We start from the raw sequence: 14,630 nt of genomic DNA, 5'->3' as shown, positions 1-14,630 counted from the left end.
GAAAAGAGTTTATTTATGTAACATGATTTTTATACACTTCATACTGTCTCAAAAATAAATCAGGGGGGCAGGGGCACAAAATGACTCAATGGGTGAGTTAAATCATTTGAAAAAAGGAAGTGACTATTATATTACATCATAGGATGTAAAATGAGCTCTATACTTGAAATTATTCAAACAGAATGTATGGTGAAGGACAGAGCCTTAAATAAGTGTTTGAGTGTTCTATAATATCAGCCTCAAATTCTTTTGTAATGGTTGGAGATTTAAAAAAGGCTTCTGAGGGCAGAGTTTTACTGATTGTATGTATTATTAAGATAAAGGTCTTGACTGTGAACTCACAGGTAGGATTTAACTTGCCTGTCCCAGCACAATACCTGGGAACAAACATAGCAAATATCTAAAAGCAAACTTCTTACAGGTTTGCTTTGTTTGATTTTTGTCTTGATATTCAGGTGAGCGGATTTTGTAACTCTGGTGGCCCTATAATTGTCCTGGCTGGTTATCTTGATTGTTTTAGAGAAAATTAGGGCAACTACCCCTGTGCCTATCTTAGTTTGTGTATTACTCAAATTAGGGTAAAGTCTCTTCAGATTAAAAAGACAGTGTTTTTATGAGGAAAGGTTATGGCTGCTTAATGCTCAGAGGAGAGTTTTATTGAACTTGAGCCTTTAAGTGAGGACAACTCAATTCATAAAGAAAACTAAAAGGAACAGATTAGTGTAATGGCAAATTGTATTTCTTAAAGGGAGAAGCACATGAATGTAATGATTCCCAGCATTACCTCAAATACATTCTCTGTACTTTGGTTTATTAGGAAATAATTTTTCTCAGTACTGTGCCCAAATCTCTTTCGTTATTCTTTTAAAGAATTCAATTTAACCTGACCACAGCTTTAATATAATATTTTGATCAAGAACATAAACACTTTATTAAACTAGGTGCCTTACCATTTTATCCAATTCCAGCAGTAAACTGTTCTTCCTCATCTGACAAGACCTGCTTAAAAGATGATGTGCGACAGGTACCCTGAGCCTGCCGAGTTGTTTGTGAGTGTTTGTCTTCTGCACGTTCTGTCCATTGACAAATGTGGTGCGAGTTATCCTTACTGTTTGCCTGAAGAATGCTGTTCAGGTTATCAGCTGCCTCTAAAAACTGATTCTGGATAAAGCTGGGTTTTTTTCAAGTGGACAAAATAGATTTTAAAATAATAGCATGTTTAGAAAAGTTTGCCATTGTCCGTTAATACTATACTGCCTAGTAGCCAGAATTGATTTTTTTATATGACAGCATGGAACAAGCTCTGTATTTGCCTCAAGGTGTTACGTGTGACAGCACGATTAGGATAAGACTCAAGTCCTTCTCTGAACGCTTTTAAGGCGACTGCTGGAAAGCACCGGGTGAGGAGCGGAGCTGTGTGACAGTGAGTGGTGCCTACGCTGACACTGGGATGGTTGGGGTAAGGGACAGTGAGAAGTACATTGGGCTGCAGAGCCCCTCGCTGTTGATCTATAGAAGATTGACCTGTATGGAGTTGATTCTCAACTACTTTGGAGCTGCCCTGTTGTCTCTTCTTCTCTGTAATAGTGGATTTCTGTCTCCTTTGTGTTTGGCTTCTCACATCTTTGCTCCTATTTCCTCTGCTTCTCAGGCTTAGGAAAGATGAAAAGAGAAAGAAAGGCACATGAAATTTGCTTTAGATACATCATACGCCACCCCTTTTTCAAGAGCCACTGTTGGAGCATGAAAATGATCTCAAGAGAGAGCAGCTGATCCATTTCTAAAAAGAACTAATTTTGAGGCAATCCAAGTGATAATTGGACTTCTCAGGAACAGCAAAGCACCAGGTGTCTGACAGTGTTCCTGCTGAATCAGTGGAAGCTTAAGGGGGTAAGGAAGTCGAAGACTTAATAAATTAGTTCTGTCGGTTTAGAAGGGAGATGTGCTGGTGGAAAATACAAGAAACTAAGAAGTGAAGGCAGGCAGATGTATACCTAAATACTCTTCTGTCACCTTGCAGAGTCTTTCCCTTTTAAAGCCTATATTTGTAAAACATTCTCATTTTTTCTTGGAGAAGATAAAGTCAAGGATTTGAACATACTAGATTCACCTGAAACAAATGGTTTCAGTTATAATAATCAAGTAATCTAGACAGGATGGAGATCATTTGAATACACACTTTTCTCTTGCATTCTAATAAAATATATGTTGTATAACCATGAAGAAAGAAGGAAGTCTTTAACTTAAAAAAATCCACAATTTTGAAGCAGTTATACCTTTTCATAAATTTTTAATTAAAAAAATCTTTCTTTTAAAGTTACAATTTGTTATTGGCAGGTAGCAGATTTTTCTCATTGATATGAAGTTTCTTGCCATCTGTGAGTGGTTGTTATTGCCAGGTTCCAATGATTAATTGCAGGAAATGGTGGTTTGGGCTCAACTTAATTATTTTGGGGGTATCTGCAACATGTTAACTATTTCACAGAGGAGAACAAAGAACAAGTTATTAGACACTGTTCTTTCCTATTTGAAAACATGACTCTTTTACCTCTTTAGTAACTTCCTAGCATGTTGTCAGCCACTCACAGGAGGACACTGCTGAACAGTCAGAAGTCTGGCAGTTGGTATGACAGTTGTTGATTATCACACAAAATCAATTACTCTGGTAGGTGAAGCAAAATCATTCAAGTTATGATAGTGGCAAATGATGAAAAGATTCTTATTTGTCATTTACTGCAAAGCAACAGTGCCGTAGGGCTTCCCAGCATCACTGGAAATCACAGGATAAGAAAAAGCAGAGTTTGGAATAGTAGAACATGCTGGAGACTTTGTCCCTCCTTGGTAGAACTTAGGAGTGCAACTAGATGCATCCATGGTCAGGTGTGAAGATCGATGGGCTTCTGTCACTTCGTGGTACCTGGGCATCTGGCCCTCTATGTGAGGCCATTGCTTTGTCAGGTTTTGCAGCAAGGAAACAAAGTCCATATCTGTTCCAGCAGAGTTTACAAAATAAACTTTTACAAGGGCACAATGGGGTGTTTCCACAGGCTGGAGAACACAGAAGAATCTGTCTTTCTATCGTCTTTGCCTCTCCTTTGGTTGATTTACTGTTACAATATGCATAAAAAAAAAATATGCACAAGTACACTGGTAATTTTTTGAAAACAGGCTTTTATAAAATCGAAGTCCCTGTCAGCCAATGTCTTTTAAATACAGCATATTTTGAGTGACCTGTGTTGGGTACCATCAGATTTAAAACGTATGGCAAGTAAATAAGAACATAAAACTGATGAACCAGAAAATAAAAGGGGTGACATGCTGTATTTTGTTAGTCAGCACAGCAGTAAAATACCAAAGGATGTTGAGGTGTTGTCTGCTGATATAAAGCTAAAAATACAGCACTCATAACGGTATCGCAAGAAGGCAGAGAGAAGGTTAGTCTTATGAGCTGTATTTATATTTCACTTAACGCAATCCATTCTCAGTATGCACCAGTTGCTCAAAAATGCAATATACCTAGAGTAAAGGAATGTGGCTCACCAGATGTTACGTGTTGAATGTGTGGTTTTGAGTGCAAGGGTTTGATCGGTGGCATAGTACAAATCTCAACCAAGGTCTTGTGAAGAAAGGCTTTCACACGCTTTTATTTTCCTGTTCTATGATTTTTTTATTTTCAAGTCCTGACCTTAACTATGATTGTTATTAGGGTGTAGTTTGGCAGTATAAAGCTTTCAATTTGCCTACTCTTTAACTAACTACTCTTTAATTACCTACCTCTTTAAGCCTGGGCTTTAATTGGCAACTTAGATAAGCACCTATTTTATTTATTTGTAATGGATGACTTGCATACATTGTTTAGTTTTCACCCCTGAAATTCTACTCACACAAGCAACTTTATTTTCTCTAAGTGCCTTAGAAAGGTATCTTTTTATTGTGCTGCTTAAGGGGAAATTTAAGCCTGCACGATTGTATTATAGTTCTAACCACTTAAAACAGCCAAGTCATGGTGCCAATAAACTAACTGTGGTGCTGAATTCACAGAATTCTGCCACTCTGTCCTTGTACCCTGAGCTCAAGGACAGCAAAAGGAGAGTTGACAGCAACAGCAGATCTCAAGGCAGCAACTTTAGTGTCTGTGGACACAGGATGCACTGCGAGTGTATGTGAATACGTACATAGCCAGTGTGATGGATAGGTGGTGAAATATGGTCTACCCGGTGTCATATCTGGACATAATTAGGTGAAGCAGGAAAAGTTTTCTGTCATAAAGTACAGTTTCAAGGCAAAAAAGGATGTATATGAATGTTTTTATAAGTGGGTGTTAGGAACACTCGCTGTATGCAAACATCCTTACTGGAGGCAATGTTTGCTTCACAGTAAAGCCTCTCGCTCTGTCTTGTGAACAGTCCAAGTCTTTTGCAGTAAGAGTGGTTATCTGAGGAACTTAGGTATAGCCATAAACTCTGTGATGTTTTGAATTGTTTGCATCGAAAAGGGTGGTGACACAATATTCAAAATTATATTTTCTGATTGTATCATCTATTTGAGTGCTGCTATCCTGATTCAGTAAATTAATTATCGGAAGAATCCATATCCATCGGGTGTCCAGTAAGTACTAATTTTTGACAGGCTTTGAGATTTTATACTTGAAAGGGAAGTTTAATATTTAGAAAGTTCTTAATAACAAAAAAAAAAATTTTGCTATGAAAAAAGGATATTACGGACCTGTTCAGAAACAGTACTGTAGGTTTGGGGAAAGTTTTGCAAAGTATATCGGCATTTAACCTAAAGCTGTCTTAAACCCTGCTTGCCATTCATTCTAATAGCAACTTTTCCACAGCTCCCAGTCCATGTCAAATGACACCAAGCACTGCTGTAAAAAGAGACTAAAACAACAGCAAGAAGGGAAGCTGCCCTCTTAGCCACTGCTTCACTTATTTCTTCTCTCCTTAGCCTTGGTCTCTGCTGACTCTTATCGGTGTCTCCCACCCCGCTTTTTCTTTTGCTGTTATTACATCTCTTTGCATTTCCTTCTACATTTCCCTCTGCTTCAGTTTACACTTTTTTTTTTGTTTTTTGACTTAGCCCTTTTACCCTTCTATGCTATTCAGGACATAACTGAGATTTGCGTATTGCACATTTTTGCTTGCTTTCTTGAAACTGGGCTTAATTTCATTCTTTTTTTTCCTTCTTCCTTCCTTCTCATTTTCAGTCACCTCCTTTGGATTTACATTCCTTGTTTAGGAAACCTTTCTAGATCTTGCTTAAATACCTTATGCTACCATGTTCCTCTCTGAGAGAACCTTCTTTAATGAAGAAGGTTAGTACTGGAAGAATAGCACCAGCTGGTACTGGTGTTTGTTTTCTTCAAATAATATTTAACAGCAATTTAAATCGCCAGGTGGATAAGTGTAGAAATCATGGCAATTTGCCCAATTGCAGGAATAGCTTTAGATTTGTCCCCAAGTTTGTTCTGGCAAAATTCCTAATTCATTTACCAGCTGGTCAGCCATCCCCTTGATTGCTGTTTCTGCAGGTGCCAAGTCCATCCCTGCTGCTGGTATCTCTATTTATTTACCTATTTAAAGGTTCAGTTGCTTTCAGCCTTTTTCTCTTCAGATGTGTTACTCATTTTGCAAGAGTGGTTACTTGTGATTATAGAGAGTAACACGGCCTGATGCAAAGCCCGTGGAGTCCATAGGAAGGATTGTGTTATTTTCAGATAGTGGTTGGATCAAGCCCACAGAGCTCAGATGAATGTTTTGCTCTAAATACAGATCTGTTAGGATTCTTCTGATCTTCTTGGTTAGACTAATGTGAATCTCTCAGGAAGGATTATAGGAGTATTTTTGTTTGATTTGCTTTTGCTACCTTCTTTAGAAGGAGAGGGAAAAATTCACCCAAATTATTTTATCAACTTTACTCAAAATTTAACAATTTTATGCAGTGAAACTCCAGAGTATCTCAAGCTGCTCATATTTGAAATGAAAAACCTTGCAATTTGTAAACTGTCAAACTTAATACAAGATCTTGGTGTTAATAGGATTTTATTGACTTCTACCATCAGCAGAGCAAGAGGTTGATAAAGTGCCACAAAGCAAATGAAGATACAGTACTCATTTTGCTTGCATCTCCAGAGCTGTGTAAATTTGATTGCTGAATTTATGGTAATCCAGCTCATCGGCCATTGCTCTTCTGGGGGAGTGGGGACAAGAGAGGATTTCTGGAAATGAGAGTGACTTTACAGAGCTGTAAAATCAGACTTTGTGGAGTTTTTGTGAAAATGGATTAAAGTATTGGTGCCCAGTTACTGTGAGAGAACACAAGAATGCACTGTATTATTTATTTCATATGTTTTTGCCGATATCCTGCCAGTTTTCCTTTTCTCTGCTCCCATAGGCAGCTTCATTTGCACAGCTATTTTTAAGTGTTGTTGATGTAATTAGCGCAGTAGAATAAACAAATGCCAGACTAAGAATATTAGCAAAGTGAAGCAAAGTGACAATGTGAACTTCACGACACTTGCAAAATAAGCTTGTTTTTTTTTCATGTTCACTAAAGGCATAGCCAAGTATTCATAGGCTTTAAAATGTGTGGCTCTGGGGGAGTGGGATTAGGTTGTAAGTACAACGTCAAGGTTCTTGGACATTTAGAATGGAAAATGAGTTGATTGGTACTTACCATAGCACCAATCCGTTCTGTTTTCCAGAGAGAAAAAGATGATCCCTTGCCTTTTTAAAAAAGGAGTTGTGTATGTAAAGTAACTGTTACAAGTCTTTTTAATGTTTTAACCATTCTATAAATGTGGAGTTAGGGACAATATATAGTTTTAATAGTTCTGAGAAGGGACATATACTATCTCTCCAGTGGGTCCCAATTCCTTAGCTGAGGCCACTTACGTCTTCAGAACAAGGGTAAGAAGCAATTGGAGGGGAGCAGGGAAAACACAACCCAGTTTCAGTCGCTGCAGTTTTCCTTTTTCTTTCCTGTCTTTCATGTTTTCATTCATTATTTGCAACACTTGAGATCTAATTGGTATTATTTTTAAACTTTATTTTCTTCACAGCCATGATGAATTTCTCATGGAGAAAGTATAATCTTCCTGACGTTGCCTTTTTAATAGCAATTTTTTTACTACATTTTATCATTCATTTTGGTTCTTTTCTAGAGCCTTTAAATGTCACAGTATAAACATATATGAAAATATCAATGGGCTATTACAGATGTGTCCTTCTCTCCCCAGTGTGATCTAAAAGCCACTGGATTTGCTGTACCATTTTGTTTTGTGGGATAGGTTTATTTAACAAAGATGAGGAATTAACAAAAAAAAAAAAAGAGGCAGCAGAGCAGGCACTTTACTAACCTGACTTCCACAAGTTCTTAAAATAATTTCCTATATTTATGAAATTTCCACAAGTGATATCCCATCCTAGTGAAGGAAAACATATGTTACATAATTCATTAAGCCCCAAAGGCTTTTTACATATATTACCACTTGGAAAAAAAAAAAAAAATCTGTTAACACTCAGAGCAAATGATTTTTCAGTATAATTAAGGAAATTAATTGTGGCAGCAAAACTGCAAGACTTGAATAACTAAACCACAATGATATCTCTTTTTTTCATCTTGCTTCAGTACAAATTGCAAATGGCCCAGGCGGCAACTCCAGCATTTCCTGACTGATCTTTTTTCAGTCTGTGTCACGTATGCTTTTCATGACACTTGACCTAAATTTACTGTGTGTAAATATTGGTACAAAAAAACCCCTCATGCTCATCTAGAGCAGATGGAAACTTCTAAGAGGTGTCATGGAATGAGGAACTCTTAGATCTGCTCCTACAAAATTATTTCTTCAGACCTCCAAGAGGAGGGAGTGAGCTGAGCACCTGACCAGAAAGGCATTTTGATATGAATGAACAAAATACAGGAGGACTCTGAGGGATGAATTCAGAGATTATCTATGTCATTCTAGCTATACATGTCTCCACAAGGCACTGTTTAGGGCTGTATGAGGAACGTAACCTGTTACCGTCTTCTGCATGTTCAAATGATATAAAATTCCCATGGTATTAGGAGCCAGGTGGCTTAGTTTTTATATGGATTTGAAGACCTTTGAGCAAATCTTTTAAACTAGCTTTGGGTCAAACACATCGATTCCCAGTTCAAGTATTTACACAGAATCGAAGCATGTTTTTTTGACAGCAGTAAACATGGCTTAACAAACATGAATTAGCAAAACTATTAACTTGTGCTAAATATGTGCTTTTTAACAAAAGGAAGATTTCATCTAGCAACTATCTCACGCTACAGGGAAAAAATGGCAAATCATTACTTTTTGAACATTGAGATATTATCTAGTGGTGCTTTAATTCAGAGGAACATCTAGTAATCAATAAGTGGAACAATTTCATCTTCATTAATTCTTTCTTGACAAACATTAGTTTTGTCTCTCCACCTAATGTTTACATAAATAATTCCATCCCAGTTCTATCAAACAGTAAAGAAAGACTGGTAGGTTGGATTTATTAATATGCAAGATCATGTTATTGCTTATCTCTTTACAAACTGAGAGCACTATCACATGCTCTCCTGTATTTAGTGCAGTCCGACAAAGCAAGCAGTCCTTTTGTCAGCATCAGAGTAGAATATGGAAGCATGAATGTTTCTGACAAAATGTGCGACAGGCAGCGTTTAAGAATTTCTCTTGAATAATAGTATAAATAACTTGCCTACAGCTAATGGATAATTTGTTTGTGAATGGAACCTGAGACATCTTGCTGATCTTACTGTAGTTTTAGTGACCTGGCTAATAAGATGTTTATATTTTGATTACATTGTGTTTTAAACGTGTTTGGATGTTATGATTTAGAAGAGAGATTAATGGATTGCTTTTGAGAATCTCTTTCCTATTAATATTAAATTTCAAAAATGATCGAAATTTGTGATATTTTAAAATATTGGGATTCCTAACAATGAACACATTTTGTAATTGGAAAATACATCTTATTTTGAACCCAACCAGTCCTTCAGCCTACACATGTCTTAGTACGGTGCATTTTATCTGTTAGGTATATTCAGGACAGTATTTATCTAGTTATAAGAATGATTCATCGCCCTGAACTTATCTCTCAAAAGAAATCTCAAGACATGACGATCCCCGCAGGTGATGCAGTGTCAGATCAAAGGAAAGCACAGGAATGTTTCTGCCGGCATTTAGATGATATGAACAATGAGCGTTTAATGGTGATTGCTGGTGCGAGGGCACGGCAGCTCTGCTTTTGGGTGGAGAGCAGCAACGTACTTCTCTGGCAGACCCCGAAGGTTAAGATGCTTCCATTTTTTTTGTTGTAGATGGTTTTTATAGGTCCCAAAGAGAACAAACTTAAATTATAAAATCTGAGGGATTTTTATGCCCTTTTTTCTACCAAGTACAGTCCATAAGCACTTCACATTTTATAACTGTGTTTAGAATTTTTAAAAAAATATGTATATGTGTATATATATACTTGGAAGCTATGTCAGTATTTATCGGTCTTCAGTGAGGGAACAACTGAGGGAAGAAGCTAATTGACTTGCCAAAATTTATTGTTAAAATCTATGAGCAGTTAAGCCCTTGCATACAAGTTGTACAAACTGCAGTATAGTCTCATTCTGTTTAGAATGGGTAGAGCAGGCTTGTAGTACTTGGCGAACTATGAATCATACACCTTGTTTGGGCAAAGAGAAGTTGTTCTGAGCAGTTTGAGCTTCTGTTAGGAACCATTTTGTGTGCAAAAAGACAATATCTGCAGACCTAAAAAATCTTCATCAAATGTGGCTGCTCGTTTGCATCTAATCGCTCAAGTTAGGTGCCTGAATGAAAAGCAAAATGCAAGATGTTGCACAATGACTTGTTTGAACTTGTTTCTTCTAGTGGAGAGCTTAATCAGAAAACCAGTTTATTTTAAAAGGAAAGCAAATTCTGAATAACTGATAAAGACAAAAACCAAGCAATATCTTTACAACACTGCTCCCCGGCTCCCTCAAATTAGGATGAAAGTTTTTCTAAAACCTTGAAAGGGCTGCTAGGACTTGAAGGAATTTTTCTGGAAAAGATTCTGTCTTTAGAAGGACATAGAGGTTCTTGCTTAAAATGTGGACATAAAATAATGTTAGTGTCCTCAGGTGCCGCTGTCTGGCACGCTGTGGGTAGTGCAAGATTAATTGTGGTGCCAGATACATATTCTGAGTATGCAGAAAATTTGCGAAGATAATTCAGGGGTGTTAGGAAAATCTTGATTGGCAATTGAGCATCTAAAATGAAAAGGAGCAAGTTTCTTCCTTGCATGCGACTTCTTTATAATTGCCTGATTTTTAACATAAGACTTTATTCTGTTATTACCAGTAAGCGGTGTAAGCACTGTAGTCTCTTAGGAAAGTTCAGCAATAATGTTACAGAACTAATTATTGGCTACATCTGTTTTATTTCTTGTGGTTCAAAATGTCTTCTGTGGCTCATTCAAAACTTTCCCTTATCTCAAAAAATTAGTCCACTTTAATCAGACAAAATATGCGTGTATTTCATGAACAAGAGCTTATTACTTAGCAGATGGGTTTTATTCCTTTCACTTCATCAGCAAAAATACCCAATGAGATGTGGTTTCAGGTTTTCATATATGTGAGTTACAATCTATTTTCACATCACTAGAATCTTCTCCAGTTTATGCATAAACTGATCTAATTTTTCTGATGCTACAACTCATAGCTTAAGAAAACACTTTCATGGGAGTAACATGCAATGTATGTTCTTATTTATCGGTAATTTTGATACACAATTGGGAGTTGAAAGCTATTGTGTTTTGCTGTGTACAGATTTATAAAAGGACACCATGAATTGGAAAAAAACTTGCCATCTAAATATGAAGTAAAACTCTTGAAAAGCACAACTTGCTAGCCATCTGTTGGAAAGTGTGGGCTGTGAACTCTGAAGTAATGACCTGTGTCAGGAGGGACTATTGCCGTCCTCGTTATCTGAGTTTTGGTGAACATTATTGTCATGGACATTTGTCTCAAAGAACATCCGAGAGGGAGGGCTGAGAGATTTTTGTGTCAGACACTGAGCCTAGAGCGAGTATCTGCCAAGTTACTCAAGTGCACACGGATCCAGTGACTCCCACTTATGTCACTTTTATGCAAAAAAAGATAAGAAATTTAGTAATGCTTGAATTGTGCTACAATTGCTTTAGTGTTTCAGTTTGTTTCATATCTCTGAGCAAGATTTTCAAAACAATGTACATACATACTTATATGTATATGTAGATATGCATACATCGACTTTTCTCTATTTAAACGAACAATATAATGCTCTAAAATTGAAAAACAGAATGAATCAATGTTTGGAACACACAGCTTGAATTGGAAATAATCTGTGGGTGATTGGGTTTTCCTTGTGCATTGTGCAGCGTTTCCATCATGCAAGAGGGAGCAATTCGGTGTCTGTGTAATTTGGACCCAGAAAAAAGATTTTGAAAGTGCTGCAATGATGATCAGTTTGTCTGCTTGTGTCTCTACCCTGTTCAGGTAGTCCTGTAGCCTGATATCTGTATAACTAGTTTAGGAAATTGAAAATAATTACTCCTATATGGAAAGCACTTACGGATTTATAACACTAAATTACTTGTCATTCTTGTATTCAGTGGAGCAATTTATAGGTTGTAATTGTTCACTGCCATAACTTTGGGTACCGATATCTTTGGTAGGCCTTGGGGTTTGGTTTTGTTGTCTGGTTGTTGGATGTAAAGCTCGTAGTGGTGGAATTTAGTCTTGCTAGAATCAAAGCATTAGGGACTAATCTCCTACTCTCGCCCCCCATTCTTCCCTTGCTAACTTAGTTTTAGCAAATTCATAGCATTAGCTTCCTTGCCTTCAAGAAGCAAAGATGTTCAAGTAGTTTGGAGGAAGTCATTCAGTGTGAGCTGCTAAACACTGGAGAGCTTGCCTATTATACTAAACTCATCCAAACAAATTTGGTCTAGATATGTCAAGTAAACAGAAGAAAAGGCATTTTCTCGTGTTTGGCATTTTGGGTTCTCCCCCTCCCGCTTTTTTTGCCTTTTAATAAACCTTTTTCCTATTGCAGTCATTCTGGTTCAAGTTTAAAGCTGAACTTTGTACTAAAATGGTAGTTTCATTGAATCAATAAGCTTCTATCTACTTTTCATCTCCAGTTCTAAAGAAAGCTTGTTTGCACTGTTTGGTTTACTTTGAATGTTAAATATCAAATCAGCTTGACGTACAAGGTAGAACTAGGGCAACACCTCCATGTTTCTCAAAAAGAGTTTTGAACTGTTTTCCTGAAGCAGACTTAATGTGAATTATTTTAGGTCCGTTTTTCCTTATCCATATCTGCCTTTTTTTCCCCCCTGCTGCTTCAATTCTGAGAAAAATTATTACAACAATTACAAAACAGGTTAGTGTATTTACATGAAGATTTCTTTATCTAGAAAATTTTCTCTCTGGAATTAATTAGAAAAGAAGGTGACTTCCTGACTGTAATTGGCATAGTTCATCTATCTTTTATGTGTATGATAAGCAAAACTAAAACTACTAAATAACCTAGGGTTTTTTTAGACATATTTTTCATTCTCTTTCCTGGTTTTGTGTTATATCCTCCCTGCTCGGGCAGCAGCAGCAGTAATGTAGTCCAGAAGCCAATGTCACTGCTTGTGGCAGTAGAGAATTTGGCTGTCGACTCCTGTGATGATAATTAGTGCTAATATACTGCTTAAACATTAAAATGATGTGAAAACATCTGATGACACAATTTTTTAATTGCACCAAATAAAATGTTTACTCCTTCCCTCATTTGGCAGACTTTTTGGTTAGAAAGAATTTATTCACAGAAGAGATGGCACACTGAGTTGTCTTACACAATTTACCTGGAGATACACCTCTAAAATGGCAAACAGTACAAAAGGGATCTGGGTTCCAGTGGCAGCTTAAATTTTGCGACTTTTGGGTTGTTCCCCTAAAAGGAAGGGGGTGTGGTATGGTTAAAAACGATGTAACTCAATAGCGATGAACTCTGGCGATAAGTCCATAAGCTCTTTATCAAGACTAAATTAATATACTACAAATAGGCTTTATACAACTACATATTGTTTTTTTCAGTAAATAAATAAAACAATCCTGCTGACTCTGGAGATTATCATTGTTTATCCTCAAGCTATTTACACACAAAAATTAATATTGTTGATCAGGCTTCTTCTTTGGAATGCCTCTCAGAGCTAATTCCTTCAATGTACAAGAAATAAATTAATAGGAGCTTTAGACAGTTTAATTTATTTTGACAGCAAACACTTATCTCTTAACTTCTGAGCAACCTGACAGTCATCTTGTCTCATGGAGCTCATGTTTTCTTCCTCATCTTTCTGGTGATAGAAATGGAGAGTTTTGTGCTAAAAGGGCATTCCTGATGTATCTATATTCATTTAACGTTGCTGGTGTTGTCTTTTATTTTTTTTTTAATCCAATCTGTAAAACTTGGCCATATACTCCTGTACACTTGCTTTCGAAGATCAAGAAAGCACAGGATAGATGCAAAGCCCCACGATTGTGTGATAGTGTTGGCTGGCACATACAATTGCAGTTTGAATAGCTTTTAAAATGAAGACACTGTTAGGTTCTTTTCTTCCAAAGTTTGGCAGAGGAAAGGGAAACAACTTCCCCCCTGCAGAAATACAGTCCTTGCGTAAAGACTGCGGGACTTTCAGAAGCACCTCTGGAAGTGTGGAGCCACTTGTTTTTCCCCTCTCTGTTTAGCTTAACCCTGAATGCATAAGATGTAATTTAGGTACCTGTGTGCCTTGAGATACGTTTTCCTAATTCCTCCCTCTAGATTTCTGAAGCAAGCAGGTAAAAGCTGTCATCTGAAATGTGCTGAGACAGCAAGGAGGTGTTTTGGCATTCGTTCATGTAATTTTTTTCCCCTCCTTTTATTTCTTTAAAAGTGTATTTTGCTTTCAAGTATTGGTTGACTATATTGAGTTGTCTGACAACAAAGGTCTAGAGTTCACCATTCGTACTGTGGATAAGAAAACAGCTGCATGTTTTTTGTGTGTCTAATAACACTAAGAGGTAAAGGATTCTCTGAGAAGAGAATTCTTCTTTTGAAGGCGTCTTGTTTAACATATCTGGCTTGTGGTACACCCATGCGTAAAGCAAAGATAAGAAAACTTGTATAGGCTCCAAAACTAGCAAAATTCTTAGATGTGTTGCATCTATTTAAATAATGCTTTCTAGTCTCAGGGGGCCCCTAAGAGCAAATAAGACTTTTACAAGGTTAGAGAACTACCAGTCTCAAAGTGTGCTGTGAAATCTGAGAGCTTATCTCAAGCTTTTCGTAGTGCATCAGTCCCATTTCAATGAAAAAAGAAGCATTTTTGAAAGTACTTAAGAAATTTCCACTAGTTCAGTGCTTCTGGAAATATTACCCCAAGAAATGTAGAAGGGAACAGCAAAGATAAAACTTGGGGGTTCAGAATTGGAGCAGCAGGTGATCTGAATCAAAAAAAAAAAAATCAACTTCTAGGAAATGCTACATGTGACTATGGAGTTTTAATGAGAAATCAGTTACACCTGCAAGAAAACTG

This window comes from Caloenas nicobarica, chromosome 15 (genome assembly GCF_036013445.1).
Source record: "Caloenas nicobarica isolate bCalNic1 chromosome 15, bCalNic1.hap1, whole genome shotgun sequence".
Taxonomy (NCBI): domain Eukaryota; kingdom Metazoa; phylum Chordata; class Aves; order Columbiformes; family Columbidae; genus Caloenas; species Caloenas nicobarica.
The sequence above is the reverse complement of the archived record's forward strand: the minus strand, read 5'-3'. Positions refer to the sequence as shown.